This window comes from Siphateles boraxobius, unplaced genomic scaffold (assembly GCF_051911475.1).
Source record: "Siphateles boraxobius isolate OS27281-9 unplaced genomic scaffold, OSU_SipBor_1 29, whole genome shotgun sequence".
Taxonomy (NCBI): domain Eukaryota; kingdom Metazoa; phylum Chordata; class Actinopteri; order Cypriniformes; family Leuciscidae; genus Siphateles; species Siphateles boraxobius.
In genome coordinates, this window is record NW_027508908.1 from 3,555,001 (window position 1) to 3,577,607 (window position 22,607).

Consider the following 22,607-nt stretch of genomic DNA (forward strand, 5'->3'; position numbering starts at 1 on the left):
TCTCTTAATAGGCTTGCCTTTCAAGGTTGTCGACCTTGGCTCTGATGTAAGACCCAGACACCCTCACATCAAAGCACATAGACTTTCTTTAGATAGATTTCTATCTCCGAGGAGGCTAGTGACTAGGCAGCAATCAATGAAGCATTTCTCTTTGATCTTTCTGCAATGATGCCAAATTTCATTGAGGCCAGTCACTTTCTAGATTTCATTATGTACCATTACATTCATCTACTTTTATGATTGCAAAAATTTAGAGGCCATATGCAATAAAGCAAGATGGTGTATGTATCTGATAAGAGCTTTTTTTTCCCTATTGAGGGCACTTGAGAAGTACACCTGTGTGGCTAGCCGACCACTTTCAGACACACACACACACACACACACACAATCCCCTTCAATATGGACCCGAAGACACACGGACATGTTTGTGGGGGATGTTCCTCATGTAATGCAGGTGCACCCGGGGAGAATGGGGGTGTTTCCCCCAACCAAGACATCAACAACCCAGAGCAGTTTGTTTGCGTTATAGGGGACACCTGTGGCCATTGACTTGCCTATTTTACCTCAGACCACACATACCTGCGGCGCTGATGGAAGCATGGTGGAGCTCGCAGGTGTAGATCCATCTGATTGGCTCTTTATGGTTTCTGGTAAACCTGTGAAAAGCCCAGCCACCATGCCAAAAAAACAAACAAACAGTTTAGTGTACTTGCCACATCAACCCCATATAAATATCTGTTTATTTAGGGTACATTTACACGACAACAAAGTACTAAAAACGGAAATGTTTTTACTTTGCGTTTTCCGCGTACAGACGACAGCGTTGTGGAAATGATCCCGGTTCACATGGATCCGCAAAAACGATTAAAAACGCTGTATTATTCACAACAGGCCAGTAGATGGAGATATCACTGTGTAAAGAAACACTACGTGCCTACTGACTAAACATGCGCATGACTTCCGTTTTCACGAGTTCACATTTTTGTAGTTTATACAGAGACAATAACGGTATCGTTTGCAAAAACGTTCACATTGAAACGCATTTTCAGGCCCCTAAAAAGTTTTCCTTTTTTAAGTTGGAAACACTGTAAATGCCCCCTAAATTTCATCTTACTGTTTTCATGAAATGTCAATAACTGGGATTATCTCTTTTATGTGACCAGACATTAGAATTTCATCCAGAAGATGATAAAATTAGTGGAAATATATACATACATACATACATACATACATACATACATACATACATACATATATTTCTTATAAATGTTCTTTTGCACTTTCTCTTCTTCAAAGAATCGTGAAAAAAAAATTATTATGGTTTCCACAAAAATATTAAGCAGACACTGAAGACTGGAATAATGATGCTGAAAATTCTGCTTTGCCATCAAAAAGAAAACAGTTATTTTAAACTGTAGTAATATTTCACAATGTTACTGTTTTTACAGTACCATTTTTGTCTCTTGTGCTCACCAAGGCTGCAAAAAGTAGTGTATAGGCCTGTGTGTAGTTTTTTTGTGACATTATAAATCTCTTTACTGTCGCTTTTGATCAATTTAATGCGTCCTTTAAAAAATCTTAGCTTATTTTTGAATAGTAGTGTATTCTTGACACTTAAATTGACACATTAATATGTATATATAATGTGTATATGCCTATACAGTATATTTATTGATTTTAGCTTGTTCTCAAAAGCATTGATGCAAACTCATGGATGTACACACTGGGGGTCTGAAGTTTCTAACTTTCATTTGTTAAAAACAAAATCACTTTCTCCCTAAAAAAACCCCTAAAACTAACACGCATACGTAACATTCACAGTAGTAGTAATTAAAGGCAGGTTGTTATTCCCCACTTTTCCACACGTTGTGGAAAGAGCTCCTCTAATCTTCTGTCCCCTGCAGGCTCCCGGCCTCGCTCTGCTCCGCTGTTTCAGATGCTTCTGGAGCTGATGTACCAGACACACACACACACACACACACACACACACACACACACACACACACACACACACACAAACAAAGCACACAGGTGGCTGGCCCGCTTCCAGAGCACCGAAATGGAAGCTACCTCTGAATGAGTCACTCGTATACACACACACACACACACATACACACACACACACACACACATAAAGGGAGATAATTCCCCTCGCCCACATGAAAGAGGCATGCTGTGGGCCGCTTGCCAGGTCTCGGCTACCTGGAGACAAAGGAACAGCACCTCTGGGTGGGTGTAGATGCTCATCTGGGAGCGAGCATGCTGACGGATTGTATCTACAATGTGTGTATGTGCGGCCATGCGTGAGTGTACAGACATGTGCAGGATACGGGGTGTGCTGCCTGTAAGCTGTGTGTGTATGTGTGTGTTCCCAGAGCGCTGTTCAATCACAACCTGCAATTAATCTGGCCAATATTCAGCTTTCCCTGTGGGCAAGACCCCACTCCCCTCAGCCTGCCATTGATCCCTGCGGTAGGGGGGTGGAGGGGGGGGACGGGGGCGGGGTGTTTGGCGGGAGGGGGAGGGGGGTTGCCAGACTGTGCCAGTCAAGCTAGTTTTGTAGGACGTAAGATAGTGGGCATGAACAGGGAGATTGATTTACTAATATGCTTTTAAAAGTTTTCTTTTTTGATGGTGGACCCAAAGAGATATTCATTGTTTCCTTATTTAAGTAGCTTATGTATTTGTATATAATATATCAGAATTACCTCACCACAGGTTTTGTCTGGCCCTGATAATGTTCTTGCTTAAACTTTTTTATTTATTTAGTTGTTGTTTATTTATTTATTATTTATTTATTTGTTTTCTCAATTAATTTATTTGCTTGCTTTCTTATATATATGTATATATATATATATATATATATATATATATATATATATATATATATATATATATACATATACAGTTTGTTTGTTTGCTTGCTTATTTAGTTATTATTAGTTATAAATAGAAATCTGCTATATAAATAGTGTAACAATTTTCTGAAAAATTGTATAGAATTTATTATTTAGATAAATTCAGATGAATAAGTTGATCAAACTAGTTGTATTGACATATTAAATAACGCATGTGCTTTACTGACTCTGAGCATAAGAAATACTGCTTTTTCAATACTATGCTTTTTGAAGAATGGCCTTTTATTCATAAGTACTAGGTTTTAATTGGATACTCCTTTGTTTTTCCTGCAGGAAGTGACATCATACACAGCAGTCTCTAATGATCAGCGTCATGATGTGGTGAAAGCTGTATTATTAGCAGAGCAGGTTGTGTGTGATTAGTGCTGTGCAGTGTAAACCTACAGTGAGTTTCTAATGATGTGTGTTTAAGGAGAGATGGAGAGGAGGAGAATACGGGGAGGCTTATCTGTGCTTCAATGTTACATTCCTCTTAATTAAAAGCTCTATCAGTGGCTTTGAAGTTAATGAGTCAGTTTGGTTGGGGGGTGAAAAAAGAAGAAAACAGGGCCAGAGATATTTCAAATCAAGGATTGCCCATCTTTGATTTCACTCTTATCTCATGCCATGTTCTACAAGACATGTTCTCCTTGTGTTGCATATTGGTAACTTTGTCACTTTAGATCAGTTTAAAGATTTTTTTTTTAAATGTGTACAAACACATTTGGGAAAGATGTACCTCTACTACCTACATGCTTGCAAAACTCCAAAAATGCACCCATATCTGGAATTCACTGCAGTTTCCATCTAAAATTACTACTGGAGGCAATAAAACACCAACTACTTAGTAAACTTACTTGGTAGCTCACCTAGTACAGCATTGCACTCGAGTCACGATAAAAGAGCTCAAAGACTTACAGAATCAAGCTAAAATGTCATGGTTGCTTTAGAAAATGCGTTTTATCTCACGTTTTAGTGCGAGTTATTTTCAAACCCGATCTTTTAGCACCACTTTCCGGACATTTCATTTCTGAACTGCCACAGTACATACAACAACCAGCTTGAAACGGCAAGATGCATATAAAATCTAAAAATGCGCATAAGAAACGTATGTGCTCAAGTAAGTCGGATACATTTTTTTTATCCGCTAAGAAAACATGTGCATAAACAATGATCGAAACGCATTTACTGGAAAAATTCCTTGATGCGCATTAAAAAAGTCATGTGACTTTGCGATAGGACAGTATAACCAGCAGGCCGATCTCGTTGCACAGAATCTAAAATTCGTTCTGAAATGCCCGAGCAAAGTCTGTCATCAAAGTGGTTCGGTATAATATCCTCCCAGAACTGTCTTACACGAATGCGTTCCCAAACAGCAGCATCCACCTCAGTAACCAACATAACATGACTGCGTTTATTGCTATGAGGCACGTTATTTAATATAGCCTAGGCGATATGAAAATTACTGTATAAAGTGGCTTCTCCTACTGCAGCAACTTCCATTTTTTGTTTGTGATATTTAGGACCATTTTATCAGGAAGTGGCGATTTTGTTTTCTTCGCCTCACTGGATTGGATGGAAATTTATTTATTCGTAAATTCCAATTTTGCGCATGAGTTAAATTCGCTCTGTATACATCTAACCTGAAACTTTGTTTGTTCACCATGGTTCAACCTTTGCTTGCTGCATAGATAGTTAAGCACTATTTAATTAATAAGCAAAAAAAAAAAAAGACCTTGGCATCACAAAATGAAGTTGCGACTCAATTATTGTCCATATTTTTGTGCCTGTTTGCCATGTGTGACGATCTATAACATTTCATTCTGATGCAAATAAATAGTCCCTTGTGCCCATATACTGCCAGTCTTTTAAATGCTAATGTAAAGTGCTTAGAGACCATGGTTTTATTCATTTCACACACAATATGGATGCTCGTTCGAGAAGAGCTTTCAATAATCAGACGCACTCGGCAAGTGGATGTTTGGTTGCCACAACTGGCATCATAAAGCGAGGCCTTCTGCAGTCTGAAACGCGCTCTAAATTTAACCGCACTGTCTTTCTGTCTATGTCGATGCCTGTCTTTATAGACAGAATGAAAGCTTGCTTGGATTCCTTTGGTTTTCCGCTTACTTCCTTTTACTGTTTCCTGCTTTCAAACCCCTCCGCTTCCAAAGCCCTCCGCTTCACCTCTGAAGCTGCAGACACCTCACCTAGATTTCCAAAACCTGGATGGTGTTTTATTGTGCTGTGTTGATTTCTTTATTCCCTCAAGTCGAGTGAACTTCAAAAGGCGCAAGACACCTTGATGTCACCAGCGATCGGTAGCGCTTCTCTCTACGGGACTGTCTCCGTGGAGCGATGAAACTTTTATGATTTGAATGAAAAAAAAAAAAATGACATGAGATGAAATAAATGGTCCAACTGAAAGTTCTGGTACAGGAGTTGGTCTGTGTTGTCTTGTACTTTTGAAGGCTGTTGTTCAAGGCTAAAACGAGTTGTTGTTGTTGTTGTTGTGCACCTAAACAAACTGACATGTAGACAGCCGTCCTCGGAAATGCTCCTCTTTTCATTTGTAAAATGCCAAGCACTCAGCAAAAAAAGATTTGAAATGAGCACAAATGAAAATGAAGTCGGAATGTTGGGCTTTTGAACACGGCGCTATTGTGGGAACTCTTCAAAGACACTGGCCTTCGCCAGGATTCATGCCCAAGTCGCTCTTTCTGTCTTGGAGCACTCTAAAACGCGGGGTTTCGTAAAATTGCTTCTTTGTGTCTTAAGGTGTAATTCTCTGCAGCATCTTGAGAGACATCCATATCTGAGGTTGTGGAGGTTCTTCCCGCTCTCAAGGCTTTGTTCTGGATACACTTCCCTCTTCGCCCTCCCCGCCTCTACGACATCTCCCTACGGGTCCGACATCAGCGTAATTGAAGATCATTACGCAGCCACAATGCATCTTGACAGAGCTTGGGCTTCATAATGGAGTTGAATAGTAGAGCGCACTTCAACGCGTGCCGCTTGGGAAAATGAAGGGCAGCAGCTGAAGAATATTCCGACTCGAAATGAAGGCGCGATTTCCCTGTGTATAACGCCATTGGTCGAGCAAGGGAGCGAAATAGCTACTGATTATTGGCTTACGCACAGCCACTCTGGTTGCTTTATTTATTTATTTTCTGGGGGGCTTGTTTTGTTTTGTTTTGGCTGAAGTGGGGTTGGAGATGGGGGGTTGCCTCCACACTTCAAAAGAATTTGTAACAAACCTAATTCATCTGAAGCGTAGGATGAGCTGGTAAGGAAGATGAAAGATGAAAGTCTGTTGGCATGGAAACTGAAAGCACATCAGTGCCTTGTGGTGAACAAAAGGCTGCCTGTGTTGTGTTGCACTCGTGAGAGCATCCAGAAAGGTTTTAAGTAGTAACATAGAATTGCTAAGAAAATTACCCACTTATGATTATTTTATCAAGTTCGGTTTTGGACTTGTTTTGTACATTACAATCCGCCCTCTCGCAATGGGATTTAATTTTCCTCGCCGCACATATTGCTTATGCTGAATCATCTGTTCCGCATTTCAATGTAATTTGTGCCATATTTAAACTGATGCTTTTGCTTCTGAAGTACATTTAATAGGTATGGCACCAACAAATCAACAAATACCGATCAATAAGCCAAAATAGATTTGTTTGACATTTTTCTTACTTTGATTGATACTGTCCGTCTGTCTGTCTGTCTATTTATCCTTCTTAAAAACATTGTAAACCAGTTGGTTTGTTGGTCTTAGACAGACTTGGTCTGTTGGTTGGTTTTCAGATGGTTTTGAGCAGGTTTAAAGTCCCCCTGTGGTGAAAAGACAGCTTTTAATGTTGTTTAAATGTGTATGTGGTGTTTTTAATATGCTTTAAGACAAATTCATAAGTTAACACCATTACTGAGTATTTTCTCCTAAAAAACGGCAGTGAACAAAGACCGACTTAAAAACAAGGTTTTAAATCGCTGCTGTTTTTGACGTCACAAACTACCTTGTAACCAATCAGGTCAACGTGTGATCGTCAACGACTGAATCTCTGAGCTGCTGTGATTGAGTGGAGGCGGGTCTAATTTGCATATTCATAGAACCACGTATACTAAATGAGGCAAGGGTTTAGAGTTACATTCAAACTATTTTAAGGCATGAAGACATTTTCTCAAGGAAAAAACGTTTAAATATGTAATTTTGGTGATCAAAAATGAATTTTACAGGATGAAGTTATTGACTACAGGGGGACTTCCCCTAAGGATTTTTCCATCAGTCCATCTATCCTATATAACTAAAAAAAGGCATCTTAGGTTTTCGAGTGGTCCGTCCATCCATCCATCTATCCATCCTTCTAAGAAACATATTAAACCAGCCTAAGCTGGATTGTTGGTTTTAGACTAGTCTGTTGGTGGGTTTTAGAGGGGTTTTGAGCACTTTTTAAGTTGTTAGACTAGGAGACTATCCTAAACCAACGAAAACCTGCTCAAACCAGCTTAGGCTGCCTTAAGGTTTTTTCCGACTATCTATCTATCCATCCATCCATCTAAAAAACATCTGATTACAGCCTAAGCTGGTTTGCTGGTATTAGTCTGTTGGATGGTGTTCAAAGGATTTTGATATCTACCTGTCTTTCTGTCTGTCTATTTATCCTGCTAAAAACATATAAAATCAGCCTAAGCTGGTTTGCTTATCTTAGACTAGCCTTTTGTTTGGTTTAGAGGGGTTTTGAGGACTTTTTAAGTAGTCAGACTGGGATTCCATTGTCGGGGACACACTTAACAACTAGCTGAAACATTCTAAGACTGAACTAAACACACGTACAGACTGTTACCAACGACTTGAGCAGATTTTAAACGCTGACTGTGAACACCGACTGAACGCAACTGTCTCTGAACTCGGCACGTTTAGGCATGATCAGTCGTAAGTATCAAATTACATTCATAATCAGCCTTACAGTCGTTAAGTGTGTCCCCGGCTTATCCTAAACCGACTAAGACCATCAAAAAAGCTTAGGCTGGTATAAGGTTTTTTCCATCCATCAAATATTTTATTCCAGCCTGGTTTTCTGGCATTAGACTAGTCTCTATCTATCTATCTATCTATCTATCTATCTATCTATCTATCTATCTATCTATCTATCTATCTATCTATCTATCTATCTATCTATCTATCTATCTATCTATCTATCTATCTATCTATCTATCTGTCTGTCTGTCTGTCTGTCTGTCTGTCTGTCTGTCTGTCTGTCTGTCTGTCTGTCTGTCTGTCTGTCTGTCTGTCTGTCTGTCTGTCTGTCTGTCTGTCTGTCTGTCTGTCTGTCTGTCTGTCTGTCTGTCTGTCTGTCTGTCTGTCTGTCTGTCTGTCTGTCTGTCTGTCTGTCTGTCTGTCTGTCTGTCTGTCTGTCTGTCTGTCTGTATATCTGTCTGTCATGTCACAGGTGTTGGTAGTAAGAGTTAATTGGAGAGTGAATGGGGGATTTCCACACCTCAGGGCTCTACTGCTGTTCTCTATGCACTGAACTTGCTCTGGAGCTATCTCATTCACACACGTAATCTGTGATTTACAGTGAGCACACACACACATACTTGCATAAAATGTCTTTGGTTATATCACCCACAGATATTCACAGTTTAGCTTTAGTGAACTCACAAAACTAAGCATGCGCCTTGTCATTTGCTGTCCATAATAATTCAAAGTCTTTTACAGTAATGACAAAAGATATTTTAGTTAGCCCAGAAAAAGATAAAGAGATTGATGTGTGTGAGAGAAAGTTCCGGTTCCATTCCCAGATTCCTTCTAAAAACAACCACAGATGAAACGGCTATTTTAAGAAGTTCCTAATTTACAACTGCTGCATGAATATGCACCCTTCACTTTTTTTTCTAACAATAAGCCGGCCAAACACATTTGCTAGCCCTGCATTCATACCTTTTCATGTTTTCTAACCAGAGGAGGAGTTTGATCTCTCCACAGATCTTGCGATGTCACAAATGCGAATGAGAAGACAAGCAGCTTCAAAGACCATCACTTTTTTTTTTAAAGAATAATGAAATATTCATTTTAAAAGTGGGATAAAAATACAAATGAAATCAGTACAGAAAGGGAAAAGAAGTCTGTGACATAGCTGTCAGATTTGCACCAAATATATAAAAAAAAAACCTTTAAGCATTCACCTCATGATGTTTGTTGATGTATGTTTTTTGTACTGCTATGAAGCCAAGCTGTCAATTGAGTAATTTTTTCTATGTTCACTACGATTTTGTCACAGAGAGTGTGATTGTACTAAGTTTTTGGCAATGCTTGACAAAGTCAAAAGGTACATTCCACACCCAAACTTCTCTGTAGGCATAGATATGCATACTGTATGTACAAGTCTCTATCCTGCAATTCAGATATACACACAAGCACATTTTTCCTCATCATTAAGCCTGTGCTTAACTTTATAGTCACTTTGATTTCCCCAGTTCACTCAAGATGATGGGGAAGATGCTTTCCTCTTCTCCAATTAAAACTTTCTCTGAATCCGTAGTTTGTTACTGCACAGCAATCTTTCGGTTAACTGGCAGCAATGTGCCTTTCCTAGTGTTAAAAAACGAGTGAAGAATTAGCCTCTAAAAGCGAGGATCAATTAAAATGTCCCTTCTTGGTGGTGAAATAGGCTACAGTTCATCTTAACTGCTCATAGAACCAGCTGCAGTCTTGATCGCAACAAAATAAATTACTTGATGCATTTTCTTGCTTTCTTTAACACGATAATCTGCTGTCAAGTGCAACTGATTCTCTTCGTCAAATTTGACAGCTAATTTTGAATGAATTTTCACAAGCTTGCGAGGGATAAAAGCTGCTGACAATGGAAAAGGCTACCCTTCTTTTTCCCTGCCGTGTTTCCAACCAAACCTTTTAATCTGGCTCTTGTGCGATGGCTCCGTTGCTAAGCTCAGCAGAGGGCTGGGATCTGTTGGGGATTCGAGAGAGAGCCTTACACAACAACACCGGCAGTGGACGAGATGACACTGGTGCACCACCATTTGCAAAAAAATGAACCTAAAAACAATTTGTGTGAGCTGAATTCATTATCTCAGTTATTTTAAGTGAATGTGTTTGACTTTAACTTAAAATGTTAAGTTGCCATGAATTCAAATTTGCCATAATTGTAAAACAGTTTCCTATTTAGATGTAGAAGTAACTTATATTGCACTGGATGCATTTCAACAGCCTATTGGCAAAATTTCCTGAAACCCACAACCATGAGACCGTGGCATTGGTATCATTTGTAAATAGACAACCCAACGAAATAGCACACACATAGCCTTATAACTTGGTAAATGAAACACAACAAGGGTAAACATTTAAAAAATTATTTTGACATTAAATGTTTCTAAACGTGACAACAAATCGTCGTAACTGCAGATAAACTAGCAAACAGTCAAACCTACATATTCTATGCCCCACATCATACCTGTCAATGGCAAACGGATCATAACCACAGCCATTTTTTTAGTTTGAATGCGCATGTTTGTGATGTGCTCTGTGTCATCTGTCAGCAATGAGCCTTTTTGTGGAGAAACGCAATTATAAGCAAAAATTTGAATTTGAATTTTTGATTAATTAATGTCTCAGCTTTCCAATTAGATCCACTTTATTGCAAAAATAAAAGCGTAAATACCTTTGCGCTCTTTCATGTGTTGTGAGAGATGTAGCTGCCTGAAACGGCAGAATGGAGCTCGCCTGAACCGATTGTCTTATCTTTTCTACAACACGAAATATGAATGAACATCCGAAGTTATGTTGAAACATAGAGTACAACATACTGAAATGTATCATGTCTAGTGCAATCACCCAGTCGGTCTTTTAACCGCAGAAATACGTCAATACACCATGTGAGAAAGTCAGACTTTAAATTTAGGTCTACCTCAGGAAAAGTTTGTTAGCTGAAAAAATGAAACTTATATACCACTTTTAACCTATATAGTCCGTTTTCAGTGTCACATGATCCTTGAGTTTTTTTCTGGTACACTTCAAAAGTTTGGGTAAGTAAACTTAAAAAAAAAAAGAACACTTTTATATATACGGACAAATTAAATCGATCACATGTGAGAGACTTTTATAATGTAAATGCTGTTCTTTTGAACTTTCTATTCATCAAAGGATTATGGGTAAAAGTTTCACAGTTTCCACAAAAATATTAAGCAGCCCAACTGTTTTCAACTTTGATTATAAAAGTGTTCCCTGAGTGGCAAATCAGCATATTAAAATGATTTCTGAAGGATCATATGACACTGAAACTGTAGTATTAATGCTGAAAATTCAGCCGTTATCACAGGAATGAATTATATTTTAATATAGCCTATATTAAAATAAAATAAAAACATTTATTATAAATTGTAATAATAATTCACAATATTACTGTTTTTACTGTATTTTTGATCATATGAAAGCAGCTTAGGTGAGCATAACCATTCTTTCAAAAACATTTAAAAAAAAATCTTATCCAAACTTTTGAATGTGTGCATATGTTTATTCCCTGTACCATTTTAAATGATGTACATTTATAAAATAAATGGTTGGATTTGAGCATGTACAGATGCTCAGAAGACTCCTTCCCAAACATACATCATACATTGGGGATTCAGGGTCTCAACAAAGTGCTTTGAAATATTAACGCCTGCCATTGGCACCCTTGTCCCGAAAAGTGGGATCTCCCATCATTTTTTTTCTTGGCAGTTTCCTTGGAAATTCCAAACGGGGTGTTTGTTGGAGATTGCACTTCAGTAGGGGTTTGAGCAAACACTCTTTTCAGTTGTTTTGGTGGTATCGGCCTCTACATAGATAAGCTCTGCGCTGTCAGCACAGGCCAAAGCTAATCCATAACCCTTTAGCGGAGCTGATCGCATTCTTGTGAAGCGAGCCACACCCTGAGACCCCCCAGGAAACAAAAGGGAGTTTCCATATGCCTCATCTACCAGCAAGACTGTCTGGCGTACATTTAAGCATTTTTCTTCCCTGTCAATATCATCTTTTCCCACATATTTTTCTCTTGCAGGACCAGCAGTCACACGTTGAAGACGCGACTCTCTTTAATGTTGATCCAAGTGTTTGAGGCCTCACTGAGGGGATGACTGTGATGAGCGACAGAGAGCTCTTACAACCTATCCCATGATTCCCAGGTCTCTGGGAATATTTACCCTATTTTCTGGATGAATCATTTGGGTCCTGGTTCTGTTTGGAACAACGGCATTATTCAAAAGGAGGTGGTTCTGGAGCTGTCAAGGTTTAAAATGCTTTCTGGGTAAATAAAAACCTTAAACGATACTCAAAGACTAAGGGTGTGTTCACACTTGTTGTTCAGTTCTCTTGGATATTTTGATCCCGACCAAAAAAAGAAAATAATAAATTTAGTCCTGGTTCACTTAGCATTCACACTGTCATTTTAAGAAGACAGAACCGAAAGATATTAAAAAAAACACGTATTTTGCGACGGACGAACATCCAAAACGTATGATGGCATTTTGAGCAGCCTTATGCCTGTACCGAACTGTGATTGAGCACTTTAAAATGTTGTTCTCGTCGGGCTGTGTCTCTCTCTTGTTTAGATACTCCTTAAAGAACTTGAACATCTGCGCCAGAGCAGTAACTGCAGGATCAGCTCCATTGAACAATTATTAAAACTATAATGTTATAGTCATCATTATAGTTATCTTCCTTGATGTGAACGGGCATTAAAGGGATAGTTCACCCAAAAATGAAAATTCTTTCAGTATTTACTCACCCTCATGTTGTCCCAACCCCGTAAGACCTTAGTTCATCTTCGGAACACGAATTAAGATATTTTTGATGAAATCTGAGAGCTGGATCACTCCTCCATACTAGTCCATAGGCTTCTTCAGGGATTGAACTTGCCGGCCTCGAAAAGTTATTAAAGACATCGTTTAAATACTCCAAGTGACTACAGTGGCTCAATCTTAAGTTTATCAAGCGACGAGAATACTTTTTGTGCGCAAAAACAAATATAAATAACGACTTTATTTCAACTATTCATTTCCTTTTCTTTAGGCCTCTAGTCAGTTAAACTAGTGCAATTGCGTAGAGCTACGTCACACGTAGGCTCACTATTGGCCGACGCTGGTCATGTGGGTGATGCGTGTGACGTATAACAACAGATGCGTACGCTTTTAAACTAGTTAACTGACTCGAGGCCCACAGAGAAAGAAATGAATAGTTGAAATAAAGTCGTTATTTTTGTTTTTGTTTTGCTCACAAAAAGTATTCTCGTCGTTTGATAAATTTAAGATTGAGCCACTGTAGTCACTTGGACTATTTTAACGGAGTCTTTAATAACTTTTCGAGGCCGGCAAGTTCAATGCCTGAAGAAGCCTATGGAGGAGTGATCCAGCTCTCAGATTTCATCAAAAATATCTTAATTTGTGTTCCGAAGATGAACGAAGGTCTTACGGGGTTGGAACAACATGAGGGTGAGTGAATACTGAAAGAATTTTCATTTTTGGGTGAACTAACCCTTTAACACTGATAAAAAAAAGTACCACACCATGGTATCATTTCACTACTTTTACCATAGTAAATGAATGTAATATTGATTCAGTTGCACCGTATATATCAAAGTACTAAGATTTTTGTAATCAATGTACCATACTACCACAGTAAGAGTATACAATGTTAAAATTTTCGAATGAGTGACCATTCGTCCGTTCATTTGTTCGAAGGAAGGAACAAATTATCAAACAAATAAACATGAGATAGAACGAACGAATGAATGAGAATGCCTATTTCTTAGCTCTCACGGTGCTATGAATGTAATTCCAAGTACTTTTGGGAGCTGGTTTTCTTTGTTGTTATTTCAACCTTCACTTTCAGTATATTTGAAAATCATGAGATCTCCTTCGGAAAATATGAATTTCCTTTACTCCTGAAACCAGATTCCCACTGAGGGGTATGACATTAGCATTTGGGGCTTTAGCTCTTCCTCTGTTGTCCCTCTAGCCATTTAGACTCAACAAGCCAGTAAAACCTCTGGTGAGCTGTAGGAACTGCGGCCCATGCTGGGTAGAGTCGTGTTAAGCTTCACTGAGAGTATGCCAAAGTGACGCTGATCAGTCTCTTAAAAAGACACTCGCAGCGGGAGTGTGAGTGTGTGTGTATATATTTTTGTGCGCGCCCAGCAATTGCTCAACACTAATCCCTCCATCATTAAAGAGAAGACACAAGTTGACACTAAATGAGGCCCTGATGTCAAACTCAGGTGTGGAGGTGGGTGAACAGGGGAGCAGCGGAGAACGGGTTAGGAGGAAAATAGTGAGGCAGTGAAAAAATAGTGATCAGATGAGAGAATAATCATCCCGCTCTGAGTGCTGAAGAGGTGAAATGAGTGGATGGATTCATTTAAAGGAATCTCAGAGGAAAATGTGTTTTTTTTGTTTGTTTTTTTGCTCAGAGGTTGCTCTTTTATAGGTAATAATGGTCTCAGATGTTTCTCCTAAAAGTCCCCTAGAGAAAAAAAAATGACATAAAGATTTTAAAGCTATAAAAGTCTTTTTCTTCAGTTTTTTTTTTTGGTATTATTTTTAACTAAAAATTATTCATCCACCTGACTAAAAATGGGATAAACACAATTTTCAGTTCTGTTTACAACCTGCTTATTCATAGTGCTTTTACATAAAGATTGTAGAGCTATAACATTTTTAAAAAATTTCTTTGTTTTTAAAATATGTATTTATTTTATAAAGAAAAATGTATGTGGATAGAAGTTCAGATTATTTGATCACTGGGAAATATTTGATGGTAAATTAGTAGGTAAATCTGAGCACGTATTGAGGCATATTTTCTTTAAAAATTTGAGAATAGGAGAAACAACTGAGAAAAAGGAGACCTTAAGCAAAAGTTTCTCTCCATTTAATGTCATTGATGTCTAAGAGACTGATAAAAAAAAATCTCAGTTGTGAATTTTCTTTCCTGAAGGATGCAAACCCTGCTAAGCAAGAGGTGGTTATACAAGGCAGATAAGCCGTCTTTAATAATCTTTAAGACATCCCACATTGATTTTATATAACAGTTTGGACACTTGGGAAAATGTAGACGGCTTTCAGCACACTATAACCCGATTTGACCAGTTCTCATTCAAATAAACCATGACACCTTTTGCACTGCATCGTTGGGTTTATCATGAGCAAGCAAATAATGAGAGAGCTAGAAATCCTGTATCTCTCTCTGTCTGTCTCTCTCTCTCTGTCTCACCCCTCTCTCCGTCTCCAGGGATGCAAATCCGAGTTGGCACATCTCCCACCCTCACCGTAGCTGTTCACCTCCTCCTCTCTCCGCTGCTTCATGCCTTTGATCTGAGTCCAATGCCCACACAACCCATGGGGGTCAACCGCACTCAACCCTTTCACAGGCTGGCACACTCCTCCTCCTGTTGGCACCGCCATGGCCTGGCTGCCGGAGCGCATAGTGAGTTTCACAAGAGACGAAGATGATCAACGTAGCCGTTGCATTGTGGGGTAATTAACCTAAAGCTGTGGGTTTCCTTCTTAACAGGGGCAATGTATGCTTGGCCCATGCTGTTTAATCAAAGCCGATGTTGATATAGATTCTTCATGTGAAGGGATGACGAGATACTATCACAAAGAGGGACCTGGCTTACAATTTGAATACTTGCAAGGCTAAACATGCCATTTTCAGTCCTGTTTATGACCTGCGCATTCATTGTGCTGTCGGAGATGAATATCTATTTCCAATGACTTTCTGTTTTCTGCACAGTAGGTCACACAAAATTTTGTCTTTCAAATTTTCTCACCTTCATATCATTCTAAACCCATATTTCACTAACCTTAACCTAACCTTAACATAGGCCTACGTCGCACGCGCACATAATTTTACACATATTCCCAATTTTATGTCACGGAATGTGTTATTTTTTAAGGAATTCCACTTTTAAACACTGTTATGGCCCGGCTCTGAGGCCACAACAAATAGAGGAAATTAAGGGATTACCGAAAAGGATGTTTATTAACAAAAGTAATTTAATTTAAAGAACAAACAAATCATTCTTAAAGTTTAACAAATGTAGCTGGCAAAACATAATGCCAGGTAAACTAAACAAACAAAACACAGAAAAGGAGAAACGCCATTTTTTTGGGACCAGCACAAGGCAAGCAGTCGAGTTCTCAACAATCAGGAAGGGGCTGGTTTATACAATCTAGAGACAGTGGCCAGCTGCCCCTGATCTGCCTGATGGCCTCAGCTCCACTCCACCAGGAAGTTCACCCTGCAACAAAACACAGACAGAGACTCACACATGCACCAACATCCTGGCAGAGGCCCCGGGGCCGTCACAACACGATTATTTAAAAAATAAGATGAAATAATGTGGACTGACAGCTTCAACAGGAGTAAATACCATTGATTAACAACCTCATAGCTCAAGGTCTGTCTTTAAAGTGACGATTTAAAACATTGTGGAAACACTGATTTATAATACAGATGATATCGTATAATTTCTATAATCTAAGATCATTGAGAGAAAAGTAAGGGGTCGTTTACACGATGCATTCATTTACACGAAAAGGCCATTTTGGGGGCCTGATAACACAAACTTTTGAAAACAGGTTTCAAAGGGCAAGTTTTTTAAACCAATACCGTTATCGCCACCATGTGAACTACAAAAATGCAAATTTGTGAAAATGGTGATGTCATGCACATGTATTACATGTTCAGTCTATAGACTCGTAGTTTCTTTACAAAATGACATTGCCAACTGCTGGCCTGCATAATACAGCATTTTTAGTCGTTTACGGGGATCTTTTTGACAACGTTGTCGTCTGTACGTGAAAAACTTTTCTGTTTTTAGTAGCTACATTGTTGTCGTGTAAACACCCTATATCTGTAGTGAATTATAATAATCAATAAAAAAAAATATTTTAATTTGACATGCTGTATTTCAATCATTTTACAGCTCCTAGACAACAAGTTAATGGCTTGACTTTCACGGTTTGCTTTTTGTAACACAAACATGTAGTTTTGATAGCCTGCAATATATAAATAAGCAATATAAATGAATCATTTTCATATTGTGGAATTCAGATGTAGTTATTTGGGTTAAATATTATTATTATTACAATAATTATTAAAACAATATTATTATTTTATTTTGTTTAGACTCCATCCATGTTGTTTCCGACTTTAAAGTATGTCGTAATAACGAATGTCCAACTTGAAGGTATGAATTTCCCGTGGCACTTGAATTTTAATTCAATGTGGGGTCAATTCTATAAAAAATTCGGCTCATGAATTCAAGGGAACAATTCCTCAGCTGTGAATTTTGCCCATCCCTCTTCAGAATTTCTCCTATTGTGTCCCACAGAAGCAGAATGCAGGAAACGACGTGCGAGAGAGTAAATAAAGACAGAATTTTCCTTTAATGAACTCCGGTTGGTATTCTGTATGCGCTCTGTTGTCTCACACACCTCCTCTTCAGTGCTATACATGTTCTTGTCTTCTCCGCTAGAGCCTTTTCTCTCTGATATTGCTCATCGGCAATTACTCCCAGCTTCTGCCGGCGTCTGTTCTTCAGCGACGGCGTATTCAAGCGAGCTCCATTCACATGCAGATGTTTCCAAATCCCTGTCTTGTTTTTGTTTCCCATGACCCATCAATCAGCACTCCTCCCATCTGTTTGTTACTCGCTGCTTACTGGCACCCTTTTAGCGCACAACAAATGAAAAAATCATAATATCCCTCTTTAGCTCTCATTCTCTTACTTTCACACCCTCAGGCTTTTTGTATTCATATGACTTTAAGGGGTTAAAAAGGATGCTGATCCTTCTATAAAACCAGCACACCTACTTTTTTCTCTGGACATCATGTAATTGATCACATCATAGTGCTCTTTCCCCGTGGTTAATGTAGGCCTGTTATAAAGAGGGAAAAGTTGTGGTAACTTAGTGATCTCTAATTATGTCATGCCCCTCAGTTCTGCGGTACAGACTGAGTTGGTGGGAGATGAAAAAAGGGAACACTGGATGATTGACAGCACCCCTTCCCTCAGGAACTCATTAGGCTAAGGACTAAAAGCTAGTGGGCACACACACAAGCTGGTCTCGCTTCCTCTAGTCCTCTTTTAGTCTTACATTCAATCAGATGGAAAAAAGAAATGCCTTATTTCAGTAAGCTGCAAGAAAAAGGAAGGAAAGGGGAGGAAACAGTCAAGCGCTTGTGCGCTTGTTTCATCTGTTCAGAGGTTTCTTTAAAACCCAGAGTTTTTTGGCCTTTTCTTTCAATTATAGTTTCTTAGAGATTCTTTTACTCTTCCAGATCTTGCTTCTCATGCTTTCTCTTTTTTCTTCCCTCTCTCTTTCTCCTTCTCTTTTCTGTGTGCACTCTCTAAGGCTGGTTTGGGTCTGTTACAAGGCTTCTGAGGAGAGTTTTGAAGTGCTCGGCCCTTGGAGAGACTCGCAGAGATGTTGTACAGTTCACAGAAATCGAGAAGTTTTCTTCCCCTGGAAAAAAAAAGTTTGGTTGCAACGTTTTATATAAGATGCACTGCTAGGACTGTTTAAAAGGGAACATCAGCAGGAATATCGCAGATTTCTCCATGATCATGCTGGCCTTTAATTTGTCAAAGTCGGATCAGTACCATATTTTAAGACAGCATCCATAACTAATGGTCCCGACCAGCTTGTGACAGTTGTACTTCAAAGGATACGGATGTAAATAAACTTTGAGAGCTTTTTTAAATTAAATTTGTATGATCCCTTTTCCTTTGCTCTCACTGTTGTTTATTAAACATTTTTTGGGATTGTAGTTTGGGAAGTAATCAAAACTGGTGATGAAGCTTGATGAAGTTGATGAACCAATAAATAAACAGATTTAAAAAATGTTTAGCAAGAACTGAATTGTAATATAATAATACATTTTACTATCCGGAAGTATGTTAGTCACCATAACTATTTTGACTTTTGTTTTGGTTTTGGTGAAAGTAAGGATTAAAGTAAGAAAAAAGTAATTTGATAAAATATTATTTAATCTTTTTATGTAAAAAATGTATTTAAAAAAATACATCTATTTTAATACATTACTTTATGTAATATTTATTTTAAAAATATATAAATACATGTGTTTTTTCAGTTTTTAATATATTTTTGTTTATTTTATCTTTAACGTCAACAAAACAATTATCGCTTGAAAAAACTAATAGCACTCTAATAGTTTTCTTTAAATATTATGATGATTTAGTTTATTTGAATAATAATTAATATTTCAATCAAAATATATTGTGCCAAAAAGCATTGAGTTTCATTTGGTGGATCGCAATAAAGAAATTTGTTAAATTAAGCAGATGCCAACATGGACAGGTTGTGTGACCTGTGTAAAGTACGACATCTTCGAAAGAAAATATGACACAGCCTACATTAAATACAGGTTCTTCCATGGTTCAAAATGACCTATATGTTTTGTGCTGTAAAACATAGGTAATAATGCTTATTATTTATTTTTATATAGTATAAAAATAAAATTCAGCTCCTGAAGCAGACCAGTTGAGAACCGCTGCCATAAAGCCAGTTATTATTTGTGCTGATGACATCACAGTGGCCCCATCGGGTCTTTGACATCATCACGAGTCAATGTACACTCAAACGAATTCAGCGAGAAGCTACGCCGGGTGCTTAGCAGCTCAGCCGGCGAAATCATGTGCGATGCTCGGATGGATATGTTGTAATTCTTTCTATGTTTTAAGTCCGTTTCAGCTTGGGAAGATAAAAGGCTCAGTTTTCAAGGAGTCCAGCTATTAGCCGTCTCCAATTAGAGAGGGAGGGTGTAGTGTTCTTCCACAAGCCTAATCCCCTCTTAAATTAAGAGAGCCTGCGCCAGAGCCACTCAGGGCAAAGGATATGGTCCACTCACTAACTGCTTTTCATTATACATGTGCAAAACACACACATACACACACACAGAAGAATGAGTCTCATTTCAAAGCTACTGTTGCCCCTTCAGTGGGATTTGTACACTCAAGCAAGACATCTCTCAACCCTTATTTTCTTTTTTCTCTGACCAATTTATTCAACAGCCAATAGATTCATACCCCAAAACAGCCATTCATGACTCGGACGGTCTGCTTTGGCACACACAATATACAGATTCGTTCTGATTTGGTGAGATTATGTTAAAACGCATGGATATGTTGATGTTTTGTTCACATTTTCCATGATAAAGTGTGTATTAGCGTTCATTTTGAGCTTCTCTGTTTGTATGTTTGATTCTAAATATATATAATCGTTCCCATCTGCAATTTGAGCAAACGATTAGCTCGCTTGGGAGAAACTCGTGTATCTCAATGTTTTGGGAAATTATGTTTGAATTGAGAGGATTCCCCCGCATTCAATAGCATTCGGCACAGGAACTGGATTTACCGAGCTAGAATTAATGACTGTTTTGAAGGCTTTCGAAAAGTTTTTGGTGCTAATCCAACAGTTTCGTCAAAAATTAAGAAGAAAGCTAGAAGATCAATGGAGTTTGTTTCACATCAAATCCCTTTGCTTAATGTCTCATTTGAAGTTTGGAGTGAGGAGGCTCATTCACTGGAAATCAAAGAGCAGCAATCTACATTTGGGTTTCAGGGGGATCATAACATGTTTTAGGAGTTTTAGGGGTTTCAGTTGCAATCTAAATATGAACATCAAGATAGATTGCTTGCCATGCACAAACAATGGTGATCCCAAATATTCCTCAGATCTAATGATGGGCGAAACCGCCAACAGAATGTGCAATTGCCGTTGCGTCTCTGCCGGAGAGTCATCTTTGACATTTTCGAGCCGTAACTGCACAGACTGCTGGGAAGGAACCACATCACATGGCCAAGCCAAACACAATTGGAGGGAATCCATGTCAACCAAACTAAAACAGAACAACTCTTATATAACTCTTGTAAAACACACTTGTATATCATTCTGAGGCCTGAACCGTAAATAAATAAAGTGTGTTGGATGGTTTGAGTTACCGCAGGTTTACTTAGGAGTTGAGTCCACAAAGAGACACGCTCCAATCAAAGGGCTCTCTGGCACGCTTCGGGCCGGCCGCACTGACTACGCCACTGCCGTACCCGACCAAAGACTTTGAGCGCTGCGCCACGCGAAAACCAAACCTAAGATAAGCTAAACGTGGTCTGGCCTGAAGGCTTTTGTGTGGCTTTGAATACTCTCTGTCTCTCGCTCTCTGTGATTCCATCTGGCTGGTCTGAAGCGATGGGGCACATTCGTAGAGCCCCTCAGAGGGTACAAAGGGAGGATTATTCCAGCTGCCAGTCACACTAAGACCCTCAGCCGCCCGCTCCCTTACCACGGGCAATGTCTTCAGCCCTCATCCCCGTCTCTCACAAAGGGACATCATTAACATGGGACAATGGAGCCTTCCAACAAATCACCAGCATCAGCCAGACACTCATCCTCCCAGAATACACACTGTACCCTCGTTAAAAATGGGGGAAAGAAAGTCCTGGAATATTCAGATTAGAGGAAGATTCCCGTAATGTGATTTCTGATTCTATCACTTACCGTGCAAATAAAAGCTTTTCAGAGGCTTAGTTGTGTGCTGTTTTTGACAGGTTCGTAAGGTGGAATGCACTTGGGTAAAGGTGAGCTGAGCACACTGAGTGTGTTTACATGAACCGATTATGCCTTTTAATTACCATTTAGGGTCGTGTAAACACCTTAAAATGTGTTTATTTATCCGGTGAAGATCATAAAAAAAACAGATTGGCCCAAGTTTTTTTACTCCAGTTTTGCTCTGCATTTAAGGTAAGCACCTTTACCTACACTCTGGCGGCATAAGTCATGATCTATGGACACTACAATGGTTGTAATATGACGTCGCACCACGCCTGCATGGCTACAGCTTTCAGATTTAAGATGGGCCAAGTAACATTCCTGGTGGTCCGGAGTTTATACATTATTTAGTTTTTTCTTTCGTTTTTTTGTTTTTTCTTTAGATTTTGTAGCTTTATTTTATAACAAAAGAGGCAGGTGTTAAAAGGGACTCTATAAATAAACACACAGGGCTCAACGCTAAGGAACTAAAAATAAAATTAAAAATGTTTTTTAATAAATTATGTTAAATAAAGACAAGTTAACAGTCAGTAATAAAATAAGAAGTAATCGACAAATTACAAGTAATAGCACAAATAAATACACAAAAAAAGGTACAAATGAAATAAAAAGATTTCAGGTAGGTCAAACTGTCACACTGTAAAGCCCAGCAAGTTAAGCTAACTCATTTCATTTGAGGAAACCAATTGCCTCAATTCAATTAAGTTTATAAAAACAATAGTTATGAGTACTCTGAACTTATTTTAATCGAGTCCACTAAAACAATGATATTTCTTAATACACAATTAACTTTACACTGCATTTAAATACTTTGTATAGCTGAAACTTCACTATATTTAGTAAAAACAGTGAAATGACAGACTTTAAATGAACTCAGAGCAGTTGCAGTTACTGCTAGCTCACAATATCACACACAAAGTCAAATCCAATAAGTTAAGGTAACTCATTACATTTGAGGACACTGATTGCCTTAATTCTTTTAATTTTAGAAACCAAGTGATGTATTACTTGTATTATTCATTATAATAGAACTCTGATTCTACTGTAAGGTCCATTGTTGTGACAATCAGATTTTAAAAACCTCTATGG

The 22,607-nt window shown here is 38.5% G+C and overlaps 1 long non-coding RNA gene across 2 annotated transcripts; it reads left to right on the forward strand.

The window, feature by feature from the left end:
• Positions 1–3,190: 3,190 nt before the first annotated feature.
• LOC143753980 (uncharacterized) lies at positions 3,191–18,659 on the forward strand. 2 transcript variants are annotated; one of them, XR_013207849.1, is made up of 4 exons: positions 3,191–3,266; positions 15,175–15,419; positions 17,282–17,348; positions 18,306–18,659. It is a non-coding gene; the product is annotated as an uncharacterized LOC143753980 (long non-coding RNA). The 2 variants fall into 2 exon arrangements; XR_013207848.1 differs by lacking the exon at positions 3,191–3,266 and having other exon boundaries at positions 14,852–15,419.
• The last annotated feature ends 3,948 nt before the right edge of the window (positions 18,660–22,607 follow it).